Raw genomic sequence first — 14,106 nt, 5'->3', positions numbered from 1 at the left:
GCAGTCTTCTTAATAAGTGATATATTGGGAAATTTGTAAGTCTATGCTTATAAGAATGAAACTAGATGACTATCTTACTATATGTAAAAATCAATTCCAAATAGATTAAAGACTTAAATATAAAGCCTCCTACTGTGAAATCACGGATATAAAACATAGGCGAAGTTTTCTAAGGCATTGAAATAAACAAGGATTTTCTGAATATGACCTCCAAGGACAAGAAACAAAAACAGATAGGGTTGTATCTAACTTAAAAAGCTTCTTAACTACAAAGTAAACAATCAACAGAGAAAAGACATAAATCTTTATGATCTACACATTAGAAAAAAACATTAATATTAAGAACTCAGAACTCTTAATGGCAAAAAAAAAAAAAGAAAAACAAAACATGAAATAGTGCTCAACCACCCAAACACAATAATTGATTTAAAAATTGATAATTGAAGTCTATCTTTCAATAGAAGTTATAAAAATAGACAATTCTATTTAAAAATATTTTTAATTTATTTGATAAAGGCAGGGAGGGAGAAAGAAAGAATGGGTGTGTCAGGGCCTTCTGCCACTGCAAATGAATTCTAGGTACATGGTCCACTTTTTGTGGCTAGATTTACATGAGCACTGGGGAATTGAACCTAGGATGCCAGGTTTTGAAAGCAAGGACCTATAAACACTAAGCCCTTTCTCTAGCCCAGATAATTCCTTATATCTCAAACCAGAAGAAGAAAGAGAATAGGCAAGTCCATACTTGCTCCTTCTAAAACAATTATCTCACAAGAATGCAAGGGTACAAGAACCACTAAAGAACTATATATGAACTATCTCATGACCCCAATAGCCTAAACACCTTCCATTCACCCTATATCACAAAGGTTTCACCATCCCTTAACAGTGCTACCTTGGAAGCTAGAGCTTCAGTTACAATGGACCCTTTGAGGCATAAAAATTACATCACATCTGCCGAGCATGGTGGTGCATGCCTTTAATCTCAGCACTCAGGAGGCAGAGATAGGAGGATCACTGAGTTTGAGGCCACCCTAATATTACAGATGAATTCCAAGTCAGCCTGAGCCAGAGTGAGACCCTACCTCAAAAAACCAAAATAATAATAATAATAATAATTACATCACACCAATTGTAACCATTCACTAGGTGTCTGGTAATAAACTCACATTTTGTATACATGCGTGAATACATCACACATGGCAAATATATTCATATTCCCTTGTCAATTATCCTTAACTAAGTTGGAAAATAACATGCAATTTATTGCATTATAAATTTAACTCAAAATAGAAAAAAAAAAGTCAAAATATTTAGGAGTTTAAAAGTATAATTGAACCTAGAACATTTAGCCCAAATGTCGAATGAAAGAATAAAAGAGCATTTAGAAAAATAATTAAAACTATGTCACAATGAACATACAATATATGAAACTTTATTGACTGAAGTTAAACTAGCAAGTAGAAAGAACTTGATAGTTATAAGGACTTATATTAGAAAGGAACACTATTTCAAAATCAGGAATTTAAGCTTTCATCTATAAAAAGCTAGAAAACAAGAAGCTAAGATGCAAAAACAAATCTTGTCATTTCTTTTATATATGTTTGGGGAGCTAAAGAATAGGAGAGAGCCACCCCATCATACATCAAAAGGGCCCTGGCTGAAACTAAGAACAATTGGCGAAACAAGCAAGGGTGCTGTTTTCCTGGTGAACCAGATACCAGCACAAGGGGGAAGGACATAAACACAGAGAAAATTCAACTCCTACCAAATCAGAGAGCCAGAGACCCAGAGGCCCCCAACACCTCATCACTGAAGAAGACCAAAATGAACCCAACATGGTTCAGGAAAATTTTGCGGAAAAGGGGATAGAAAGAATGTCAGAGCCACATGTTGGGTCATGATATGCAGACATTTAACCTACCCATAACTGTGGGATCACTCCACAATGCATGACCCATATACCTCAACAAGTGGCCAGGGGGAGGGGGTAGGTCACGGGTGAATCTAATAATGGTACCAAACTGACTGCATTTGCTGAGTACAAAACTAATTAATTTAAAAAAAGAATATTGTGACCAATGATCTAAAGAAATCCATGAGATAGAAACTATTAGTCAAGAGATGAAAACTATGAAGAGAAAATAATACAGAACCTGTTCCTCAAAAATGCATGAAAATGAAAAATTCACTAGAGGCATTCACTGACATGCTTGCTCTGACAATCAGTAGGTACTTTCAATCAACATAGGTCACAAAAAATGCAGCACTTTTTCTCATTTCCCCAGTTACTCTATGGTTTCAGTTGGAGCCAGATATCCAAGTGATAGCTAACCCTACACTATACAACCCACATTCCCCGATTAGGAGGGTCCCTTCAGGCAAGGGAGGACAAGGAGGAGGCTAATGATGGCACCAGCGTAGCTGTATACACACTGTGTGCATAACTAATAATAAAAAAGACAGGTCACAGACTATACAATCTGAGGCACTAAAAAAAATACTGAAATGGGAAAAGCTTAAAAGACACGTGGTACACTACTAAGTAAACCAATGTATGTACAATGAATGTATGTAAAAACATTTGCCAAAATTTCCCAATTTCAATAAAAAGCACTAATCTACTTATCCAAAACTTCCAATGTAATCTAAGTAAGGTAAACTCTACACCATAATACAGTATAATGAAAATATAAGAAGATGAAAACGAGAGAGATATTTTTAAATGTAAGGGAAAAAAAATAGTGGATGGATTCCAAATAGGAAAAGAAAAAGCAAAATTGCCAGTTTCCATGTGGCATGATCTTATATAGAGAAAATTTCAAGAATTTATCAAAAAATTATTAGAACTAATAACTCTAGCAAAGCTATAGGATACAAAATTAGCCAGCATTAATTGTATTTCTATCTATTAACAATGAACCACTCCAAATCTAAGAAATGAAACCTACCTATAGTAGCATTAAAAGGAACAAAATACTCAGAAATAAATTTAACTAAGGAGGTAAAAGACTTGAACACCACAAAACTTTGATCAAAGAAATTAAAGAAGACACAAATAAATGAAAATATCCTGTGTTCATGAATAACAAGAAATATTATAGTCAAAATGTTTCTACTACTCAAAATGCTTTATAAACCCAATGCAATCCACATGAAAATTCTGAGGACATATTTCATAGAAACAAAAAAATCTAAAATTTTTGTGGAAACCACAAATATCTAAAGTAAACATGAGCAACAAAATAAAGCTGGAAGCAACACACTCCAGATTTCAAAATATACTACAAAGCAACAGTAATCAAAATACTATGGGAGAAGCTGGATCTGATAGCCAACACATGTAATCCCATTTTGTTTGTAATCTCGGCACTCAAGAGTTGATACAAAAGGATCATAATTTTAAGGATATACTTGACTACATAACAATCTCCTGTATCAAAGAAGAATTAGGGCTGGAGAGATGGCTTACTGGTTAAGGACTCTACCTGAGAAGCCTAAGACCCAAGTTCAATTCCCTATTGCCCAAGTAAACCAGATGCATAAGATGGTGTCTGTGTCTGGCTGGATACCCTGGTTCTCCCATTCTCTCTTTTTTTTTTCTCTCTCTCTCTCTGTCACACACACACACACACACACACACACACACACACACACACACACAAATAAATGAAACAATTTTTTCAAATAAAATAAGAAATCTCTGCCAGCTATTTATCTGAAATGAGATCAATATCTAAAATATATTTAAGGGACTACATGCCTGAGACTAAAAACCTATGATGGGGGAGGTCATGAGCCCTAGGGGTATAACGCCTGATGGTATCTCTCTAAATGTATATATTATGCTTACCAAACTGCCTGGTAAGCACTTCTCTTAATGTTTATACCCATATATTAATGCTACTCTCACTTTTGATTAGAGATGCTTGTCTTTTAGATGTTCATGACCACTGGGATGGCTCAAAAGGCACCATAGTTCTGAGAAGAATTGACAGAGGAGTGTTCAGCACTGAAACAACTGAAACATCTATATCACACCCTCCAAGGCTTGGGGTTCACTGCAGAAGAGGTGGTAGAAAGAATGTAAGATCCAAAGAAAGGGTAGGACTCCTTACAATGCACTCTTTCAGACACAAAATAGCCTAGATATCCATGACCTCAAAGTGCCTAGCCCTACCTACACATGACCCTCATAATAGGAGGAAAAGATGATTACATCAAAATAAAAGAGAGACTAATTGAGAACGGGGGTATATGATGGAGCTTAGAATTTTAAGGGGAAAGTGAGAGGGGGGATTAACATGGCTTATTGGCTATAACTATGGAAGTTGTCATTTGTTGCAGTCAGGTTAGCATTGCTGGTAGAAATTACCCACCCAAGAGCAGCTTGTAGCAAAAAAAAAGAGGTTTGTTTGGCTTGCACCCTCAAGGGGGAAGCTCCATGATGGCAGGGGAAAACGATGGCATGAGCAGAGGGTGAACATCATCCCCTGGCCAACATCAGGTGGGCAATAGGAACAGGACAGTGTGCCAAACACTGGCATGGGGAAACTGGATATAACACCCTTAAGTCCACCCCCAACAATACACCACATCCAGGAGGTTGTAATTTCCAACTGCCATCAGCTTGGGAACCTAGCATTCAGAACACCTAAGTTTATGGGGGAAACCTGAATCAAGCCTCCTTATCAATTAAAAATAATAATAATATAAAATATATTTAGGAAAAAAAAAACTCACCGGGCGTGGTGGTGTACGCCTTTAATCCCAGCACTCGGGAGGCAGAGGTAGGAGGATCACTGTGAGTTCAAGGCCACCCTGAGACTACAGAGTTAATTCCAGGTCAGCCTGGACCAAAGCGAGACCCTACCTCGAAAAATAAAAAATAAAAAAAAATCAAAAAAGCATAGATAGAGCAAGAGGAAGTAATTCAGTCAAGTGAGAAAAGGAAGTGAATACTTTGTAAATGAAATATAAACAGACAATAAATATCTAAATAAGTAGTCAACATCCTTAGTCATCAGGGAAATGCAAATCAAACTCCACTGAGATCCAATCGCACCCCAGGGAAAATGGCTACCATCAAAAAAACTCCAAATCTTGATGATCACATTGGAAACGTGTGTGGAGAGAAAGAACCCTTACACACTGTTGGGCTGGATGTGAATTAATACAGCCACTATGGAAATCAGAATGGAGGTTTCTCAGAAAACTACACATAATCTCACTCTTTCACTTTAGACATAGGTTTAAGAAATAGTAAAATAGGGGCTGGAGGGATGGCTCTGCAGTTAAACCACTTGCCTGCAGAGTCTAATGACCTGGGTTTGATTCCCCAGTATTAAGATACACAAAATGGCACATGACACATGCACCTGGAGTTCATTTGCAGCAGCTAATGGCCCTGGCATTTCATTTTCTCCCTCCCTCCCTCTCTCTCTCCTTCCAAATAAATAAAATTACTTTTGTCTTTTTTTTTTTTTTTCAAGGTAGGGTCTCGCTGCAGCCCAGGCTGTCCTGGAATTCACTATGTAGTCTCAGAGTGGCCTCGAATTCACAGTGAATGTCCTGTCTCTGCTCCTGAGTGCTAGGATTAAAGGTATGCAAATAGGAGTGCTGGGGGGCCATGTTAAGAAGAAGAGGAAGGAGGAGAAGCGCTTAGCGGTGGAATAGGATAAGGGATGCAGGACTAGGGTTGGACCCAGGGCTGAGGCAGGCCACCCCTTCCCTCCCACCTCAGTGGATCATGTTCAAGGAGGCATAGGGAGGCAGGGAATGACTCAGTGATGGGGTGCAGGAGATGAGGCCATCTCGGGTTATTACAACACAGGGATTCCAACAAACCCAGCTGCCATAGAAGCACTATGACATCATATCTTCTATCAGGTTAGCAGTCCCCAAAGAGACTGACTGCCTGGGTACACAGAAACTCATCCACACTCTGAGCCCTTTGGGGTGTTTGAAAAGGAAGAGGAACTGCAGTGCAGGATTTTAATTTTAGGAAAATCAAATGGCCTGGTAAAAGAGTAGGTATGGGAAATCAGTGAAAGCAAGAATCTTCCACAGTCCATAATTGAAAATGTTGGAAGATTCTTTTTTTATATATATACATTTGGATCTTACAGATTAGATTACGTACAAAAAGTGTCACTATAGATGTATTGTGTGCTGCACCAAGACATGTTGATGGAAGTGACTTTTTCACATCTTTCTATGATAAGTTGAAATCACAGGAAGAAGTAAAGGATTTCAGAGCTGTTGAGGAGGCATTTGTGCCCCTTATCAAACTGTGTTTTGATGGGATAGGGATTGATATTTTGTTTTCAAGATTAGCACTGCAGAGTATTTCAGAAGATATAGACCTACAAGATGACAGCCTACTTAAAAATTTAGATAAATGATGCATGAGAAGGCTTAATAGTATGTGGAGAGAGTGCTTCTTTTTGTGTGCACTTACTGTTGTCTTTCATTAAATATCATCATTGTTTTAAAAACTCATATTTTATAAAGAAGGTTCATGTAGCCATTTTGTGAATGAATATAATAAAATACATGCAGTAGACAAAAAAAGAGTAAAAATAAAAAGGCAACACAAGAAATAACAAGACATATTTGTAAACTATAGGAATTCACAAAACTCCAAAGAGTATAGCTTAAAAGTGAGCAAAGGGCATGAATAAACATTTTTGCTAACAAATCACTCACACGAGTGGCCAAAAGATATATGGAAAAATTGTCAATATCAGGAAATCATCAGAGAAAGGGAGATTGAAACCATAATGTGATGTAGCTTCATTCTGAAAAAGTTTGGCTATTACGAAGAAAAAAATAATACTAAAGATAATTTCTGATGAGAATGTGGAGAAAAGGGAATGAGGGAATGCTTGTACACTGTTAGTTGCAAAATAAAGCTTCAGAAAAGTACTGCATCTACTTCAAACAAGGTTGAATGGAGTAATGAAACTCCTGTTTTCATGAAGAGATAGTATGTTACAGATCACAGCCAAATTAAATCTATTTATTGCCCTCCTCTGCTTCCGACCTAACATCCTTCTGACTGTCAATTAATCAGGTTGAAACCTTTATGGAATGTATTAACAGACCAAGTGCTTCCACCTACCCAAATGCTAATCATGTCATCAGATAGCATCTGAAGCCTTTATCAGAGATTTTTCCTGCTTTACCATAACCCACCCTCCTGATCTTTCCACAAATGTATTTGGAAAGTGTTTTGGTTTATGTCTTTCTCTTATTCTGTAACTATAAAAATTATGAAATTGTTAATACATCATAACATTGAATTTGGGGTAACCTAATTCTTTGTTCCCAGGCCATGGTCACACATATTTGGATCCAGAATAAGCTACCTCTTATTTTCTTTGAGGTGAGAGTTGTGTTTTCTATTGACATTGTGGAATTTTAAATTAGTACAGCCATTATAGAAAATAATATAGAGGTTTCCAAAAATGTTAAAGTGGAACTTCCATAAGACCAGCAATTCCACTAGTGGGTATTCAAAGAAATAAAATTAGTACATCAAAGAGATATCTGCAGTTCCATGTTGATTGCAGCATGATTCACAATAGCTAATAAATGCAGTCAACCTAAGTACCTGTTGATAAATGGCTTGATAAAGAAAATGTGGTTTGTATTCAGATACTAAAGAAAAAGTGGTTTGTGTGCAGATATTATTTAGCCTTACAAAGGAAGTCCTGCCATTTGCAACAAAAATGGATGATTCTGAAAGACATTATGCTAAGTGAACTAAACCAGACACAGAAAGAAAAAAAAACACATGATATCGCTTCTATGTGGAATATGAACTGTTATATAAATGGAAATAGAGTTTAAGGGTATTTGCTAGAGGTCAAGCAAGAAGCAGGTAAAATGGAGAGAACTTGTTCAAAGGATATAAGTGTTAAAATGAAAATGTTTCACAATGATGATACTTAATTACATTGTATTATAGACTCAATGTTTACTGTGTAGTTCTTAGTGTTCTCAACACACACACAGGTGTAAAAAGTGATGAATATGTAAATTAGCTTGATTGCTGTAATCCTCACAGTGTAAATATATCAAAACAGCACGTCATATACCTTAAATATACATGATTTTTATTTGTCACAGCCTCAATGAAGTTGTAAAAATAAAAATGAACAGTATTGTTTATATTTTGGTCTTTTATATCAGTACTTTAGTCAATTTCTTCTAACTGTACAACCAAAACTGAAAATGTATCAAGGAAAATATTGTTCACCATCTTTTTTCAGTGAAAAAACAAACACAATTTTAATCTTGGATTAAAACAAAAGTCAACAGACCCTTTATTTTAGGTCCTTCTCACAAAGCTCACTTTCTGCAATGTGCCAAAACCAAACTCTGTTATGTATATAAAGTTCTATGTAAGGCTAATGTGGTGTCCTTGGAATATGTACTATTTGCTACTCAAAATAAACATATTTTATATTTCATAAAAATTTAGATGATGCTTATGTGGAGATGTTCAGCCTGATTTATTGTAAGTGTGCAGGTGTTTTGTGTTCTTCATAGAAGTGTTGCTGCTTAGTAGGTGGTTGACTTTTAAATATAACTGCTGTGAGTATGAGATGGCTCATAGGGTAAAGTGCTTGTTATGCAAGCATGAGGACCTAAGCCAGGACTTACATGCTAGCTAGTCTAGCAAAATCAGTGAGTACCTGGTACAGGGAGAGAGACCCTATTTTCAATAAGAGAGTGACAACAGACACCCAACATCAACATCTGACCTCCACACACGTGCAGATATCTATATGCCAACATGTATATGAACATGCACACACGCACACCACATATGCCAATTAATTAAAATAGAACTACAAGTTAGGTTAGTTCTTCTTCCATAGCTTCTAAGGGTTTCATTTCAGAAAATGCTACAGTATGGAATTCTGTTCAAGAAATGGGGAGGAGGGAAGGTGGTTGGCATGTTTTCTTCCCCGTTTCTGTTTTTTTACAGAGTTAGATTATTTCTATGTCAAGCATATAATTTGCTCAGCAGGTAACATCATTTTTGCTTTCTACAGGAGGGTCTTCATTGTATAATCAAAAAGAAATAGGTGTATATTTTGCCAGTATTTTTTATAAAATCTTTGTAAACATGTCTTTGCAATCATGGGGCTTCCAAAGGGCCAAGTATTATCAACCATATTTTCCTGACATCCCATTCAGTAACATGTCTTTAAATAGAAATTCGTATTTTAATTTGAGAAATCTTACAGTGTAGACATCATTCATTCTATAAATATTCACTGAGGTGCAGCTATGTGCAAGACCTGAGGTGAGGAGAACAGCTAGGCTTATTCTCAGAAGCTCACAAACTAGTAATGAGATGTTTTTTTTTTTTACACACCAGGACTAGGTTGAGACATTTTATAGGTCAAAAATAGTAGACTAGAGGCAAAATCATAGGAACCAGTATAAAATAAATTGAGGGGGTAAAACTGACCAATCTGATACATTCTAGAAGGGCAAGGTAACTGCCACATGGGCTTGTAAAGTAGACAGGAAGAAGAGAAAGGAAATGAAGCTCTCTGTTACTCATTTATTTGTTTGCTGTACTTTTTTATCACTTTGAGAAAACACTTGTTAAAATTAACTTAAAGGAAGATTTATTTTGGCTCATGGTTTGAGAAGTTTCAGTTCATGGTCACTTGTCCCCATTGTTTCAGGTCTCTGGCGAGGTAGAGCATCATGATAGATGAACAACAAAAACACTGCTGTTCTCTTCTTTAGAAACCAAAAACAGGGCTGAAGAGATAACTTAATGGTTAAAGCACTTGCCAGCAAAGCCAAAGGACCCAGGTTCAGTTCCCCAGTAACAACATAAAGCTAGATACACAAGGTATCACATGCATATTTGCAGTGGCTACAGGCCCTGGTGTTCTCTCTCTCTCTCTCTCTCTCTCTCTCTCTCTCTCTCTCTCTCTCTCTCTCTCTCCATATATGTATATATATATATATGAGAGAGAGAATCATATATCTAGATAGATAGATAGATAGATAGATTTTAAATAAATAAATAAATAAATAAATATTTTTTTTAAAAAAATCTGTGCATGGTGGCCCATGCCTTTAATAGCAGCATTTGGGATGCAGAGGTAGGAAGATTGCTGTAAGTTTGAGGCCCAACTGAGTCTACATAGTGAATTCCAAGTCAACTTTGACGAGAGCAAGACTTTACCTCAAAAACAGATAAATAAATAGGCACAAACCCAAAATAAAACTGGTCTGTTTTTAATTTTTATAGTGAAGATTTCCAACATATTAAATAGCATAGAGAACAATACATCACCATTCTTCTTAGTCGTCATTCAGCTTCAAGAATTAAACAATTATCAATATAAAACAAGATTTATGTTTCAACAATATAGTCCGTACTTAAATTCATCAGGCAGTCACATTTTCCATGCATATGCTTTCATCAAAGTCATCCCTAAACGTGTATATGAAATTGTGTATACAAACTGGGGATATAGTTCAGTGACAGAGCCTTGGCTGAGAATGTATCACATCTTGGATATGATCCTCAGCACCAAATGAGGGTGTGTACATTTGTTGATAAACTCAGACAAAGGATTCATGGCTTCTGATTGGCTTAAACAAACAGCCTCATCCTGTGTTCAACAAAAAGAGATTCGTGTCAAGACATGCTGTCAGGAAGCTTAGAGACTATTTAAGCATGGTGCCTGATGAGTTAGTTATATTGGTGCCTCAAGATTAGTGTATTAAAAAAAGTAGTGTTGAGTAGGTACATCTCCAGTGGGATAGAATTGGTCTGGAACATGGAGTGTTTATCATGACCTAAAATGGGTGTGGCTTTGTTTGCCTGAGAATTTTTAGCTATGTGTTAAAGTTTAGGAAGTTGGAGGGGGAAGTCTAACAAGGAGATGAGTATTAATTGTACAGTCTTCATTTACACATTCAGCATATATTATTGATGCTTTATTAGATATGATGCATTATACTATGTCATAGAGATATATATTATCTCTACTTTTGTGAAACATATTCTGATGGAGATCACAAATACAATACTTGTCTTATTGCTGCAAGAATAACTATGTATCAACAAGATTTAGTAACTCCTAAAAATGAAAGACACAGAGAATGGCATGCTCAAATGCCTAGTGCTGGGACTGAGCAAGAAACTGTATTTTCCCCCAGCCACAATTAGTATAAAACAGGATCCTGGACGTGACTGATGACTTGAGCATGAGAAATACCACAGAACTACATTTGTGATGCAGTCAGGAAAGGATATACCCTGCTGTGTAATAAAAGTCATAGTTTCTTTTGTAGAAACTATAGAAAGCTTTTAAAGTTGTTAGAACAGGTTCTAATGGAAGAAAGTAAGTTAACATTATCATATCTGCATTTTAGAAAGGCTGACTTTGCCTTGAATGTGAATATAGGTTGAGTATCCCTTATTTGATTCTAATTCAAAAGGCTTTGAATTAAAAATGTCTTAAATTTCATGTATTTTTAAGATTTTAGGATATTTACATAATGAGATAACATTGCGGATGAGAACAAGTCTAAACATGAAACTCATTTATGTTCCATATACACTTTATAAACACAGCCTGAAGGCAATTATAGTATGTTTAATGGACAAGCACTCTGACTGTGAGTTATAATGTGAAGTCAAGTAGGACTTTTCATATTGGGTATCATCAATCCCCAAAGAGTTTTGGATTTTGGACAATTTTAGATTTTGGATTATGGTCAACCTTTATCAGAGTAGGGTAAATACATGTGAGGTAATGAATTAGGTGGCTTTTGTAGTCCAGGTAAATTGGTGGCTTTATATTAGGGTGACAGTGGTAAAGATGGGAAAATTTGATTCTAGGAATTTTGTGCATGAAACAACATTGGAGCAATGGAAAATTTGAGCTCACTGCACATGTACTTTCCACATTGCCATTTTATGTTAAATAAAGTAGAGTTTCCTAATCATTCAGCTGGTCATTCTACTGCTCAGGCAGTGGCTGAAGCTCTGGGATATGCTGAAGGCCAGAGTAAGTGAGCAAATCAGGCATTGAACACAAAACCATGGTCAAGTTGTACATAGAGAATACAGCCACTGATTAATTCTATTAAAAAACCCGTTGGTCAAGTGAACACATGTAGTCTTAGTCTCCATCAGGCAGCAAACATTATTGATTTCACACTGTGAAGAAAACACAAGTATCCACAAAACTACCCTCTGGTGTATGAAGAAATAAGTATCATTTCAATATGTACAATGCATTCAATAAATAAATTCTAAATATTGAATAGATATTATTGAACCTAACAATTGACAAAATTGCCCAAGGCAATTCACGGTATGGGTATGCTAAGGAGTTAGAGTCTGTCAGGGCAATTTCTAAGTATTGGAATGGGCATATGAGGAAAGTCAATTGTCTTAGGTGTAAATAAATGAAGCTTAATGATTCTTTCTCCTAAATCGAAGAGTAACAAGTTTGGTGATGTCTTTCATGATTAAATTTCTGTTTTCCCTATTTCTATAGCTTAGGATCTGTATAATACGATCATTAATGAAAAAGCAGTGGCCTTCTAAGACTAAGTGGGGGAATAAGAAAATCCAAAAATGTCTGTCTATAACTTTTTGGACATTTTTTAAAAAAATTATTCATTTATAGAGACAGAAAGAGAGAGAGAGAGAGAGGGAGAATGGGCACACCAGGGCCTCCAGCCACTGCAAATGAACTCCAGATGCATGCTCTATGTGCATGTGGCTTACATGGATTCTAGGGAAATGAACCATGTCCTTAGGCTTTGCAGGCAAGCATCTTAACTGCTAAGCCATCTATCCAGCCCTATAATAGTTTTTTTTTTAATAAGGTGGTATGTACACACTTTATCTCATCAGCCTTAGTTTACAGTCATGCTTTTATTGGGCTAACCTTGTTCTGCCTATGCTCTAAGATCCCTGGCACCATGTATCAGATGGCCAGTGGTCTTCCTGCTTACCTAGCCACCTGTCTCATATCTCCTCCCTTCCTCAAATCTTGCCAGCCTCCCATTCAAAGACTTTCATCTTTACTACTGCCCATTTCTAGGTTTTAATTAAGTTTCTTACCATAGCCCATTGTCCTTCATAATGTGTCATTGAAAATCACTGGAGGAACACAATCAACCTGTGATTGTCTTTCAATCCTGAGTGGGCGCCTGAACTATATCGTGGAACTTCTTACAAATAGATACTCATTGGTAACTGGAATATGTATTTTTGGAAAGTTTCTGAAGTGTGTTTTGAAAACAGAAGACCAGTGTCTTGGGATCACAGAAAACTGTTTGTCTTTGTTCTACTGAGAACTTTCTGATACCACCAAAGGAGAAAAAGGTTAGCACATGGTCATTTATGTTCCTCCCAAAATGACCCAGAGGCTTTACCTCTGTGTGAACATCAGAGTTTGGATCCCCAGCACCTAAGTATTTGGAGTGGTGACCTGCCAGTCATCCCAGCACTCAGGAGACAGAGGCACAGGATCGCCTGGGCAAGCTCACTAGCTAGATCAGCCCAGTCAGAAAGCTCTGGGTTCCAATGAAATACCCTACCTCAGTAATAAAGTGGAGAGCAGTCAGGAAGACACATGATGCAAACCTTTTGCCTCCACATGCACATGCACAAACCTGCACCCACATGTACACATATGCATGAACACATCTATGCACATCACATACACACATGCACATGTCATAAAGAAAAATAATTTACTGTTTCTAAAGATGAATTCAACTAATGCTTCTAACCCCAATTGCTATGGAGCAATAAGTAATTTCCCACTGATAATGACAACTACCATCTACTTAGTACATAGCATGTGTTAGTCACAGAAAACAGTGTTTTTCCATAATTTAAAATAAGAATCCAGGAAATATTTACATGAGAAAAGTAACACAGACATTAAGCAATTTGCCCCAGAATTGGCCAGTTTAGAATTTGAATCCAAATCTGGCTGGTGACAAAAGTCACAATCTTATTGAGAGGGCCTGGATCTGATTATAGATAAGTGGCTTGTCTGAGAGTCAGGCACATGCCTCCCTCCTTGGCTGGAT

At 36.6% G+C, this 14,106-nt stretch overlaps 1 pseudogene; it reads left to right on the top strand.

The window, feature by feature from the left end:
* The first annotated feature begins 5,803 nt into the window (after positions 1-5,803).
* LOC101610745 lies at positions 5,804-10,581 on the top strand (annotated as a pseudogene).
* Positions 10,582-14,106: the final 3,525 nt, after the last annotated feature.

The sequence above is a fragment of the Jaculus jaculus genome, chromosome X (assembly GCF_020740685.1).
Source record: "Jaculus jaculus isolate mJacJac1 chromosome X, mJacJac1.mat.Y.cur, whole genome shotgun sequence".
Classification (NCBI taxonomy): domain Eukaryota; kingdom Metazoa; phylum Chordata; class Mammalia; order Rodentia; family Dipodidae; genus Jaculus; species Jaculus jaculus.
This window is presented reverse-complemented; position numbering and strand designations above follow the sequence as displayed.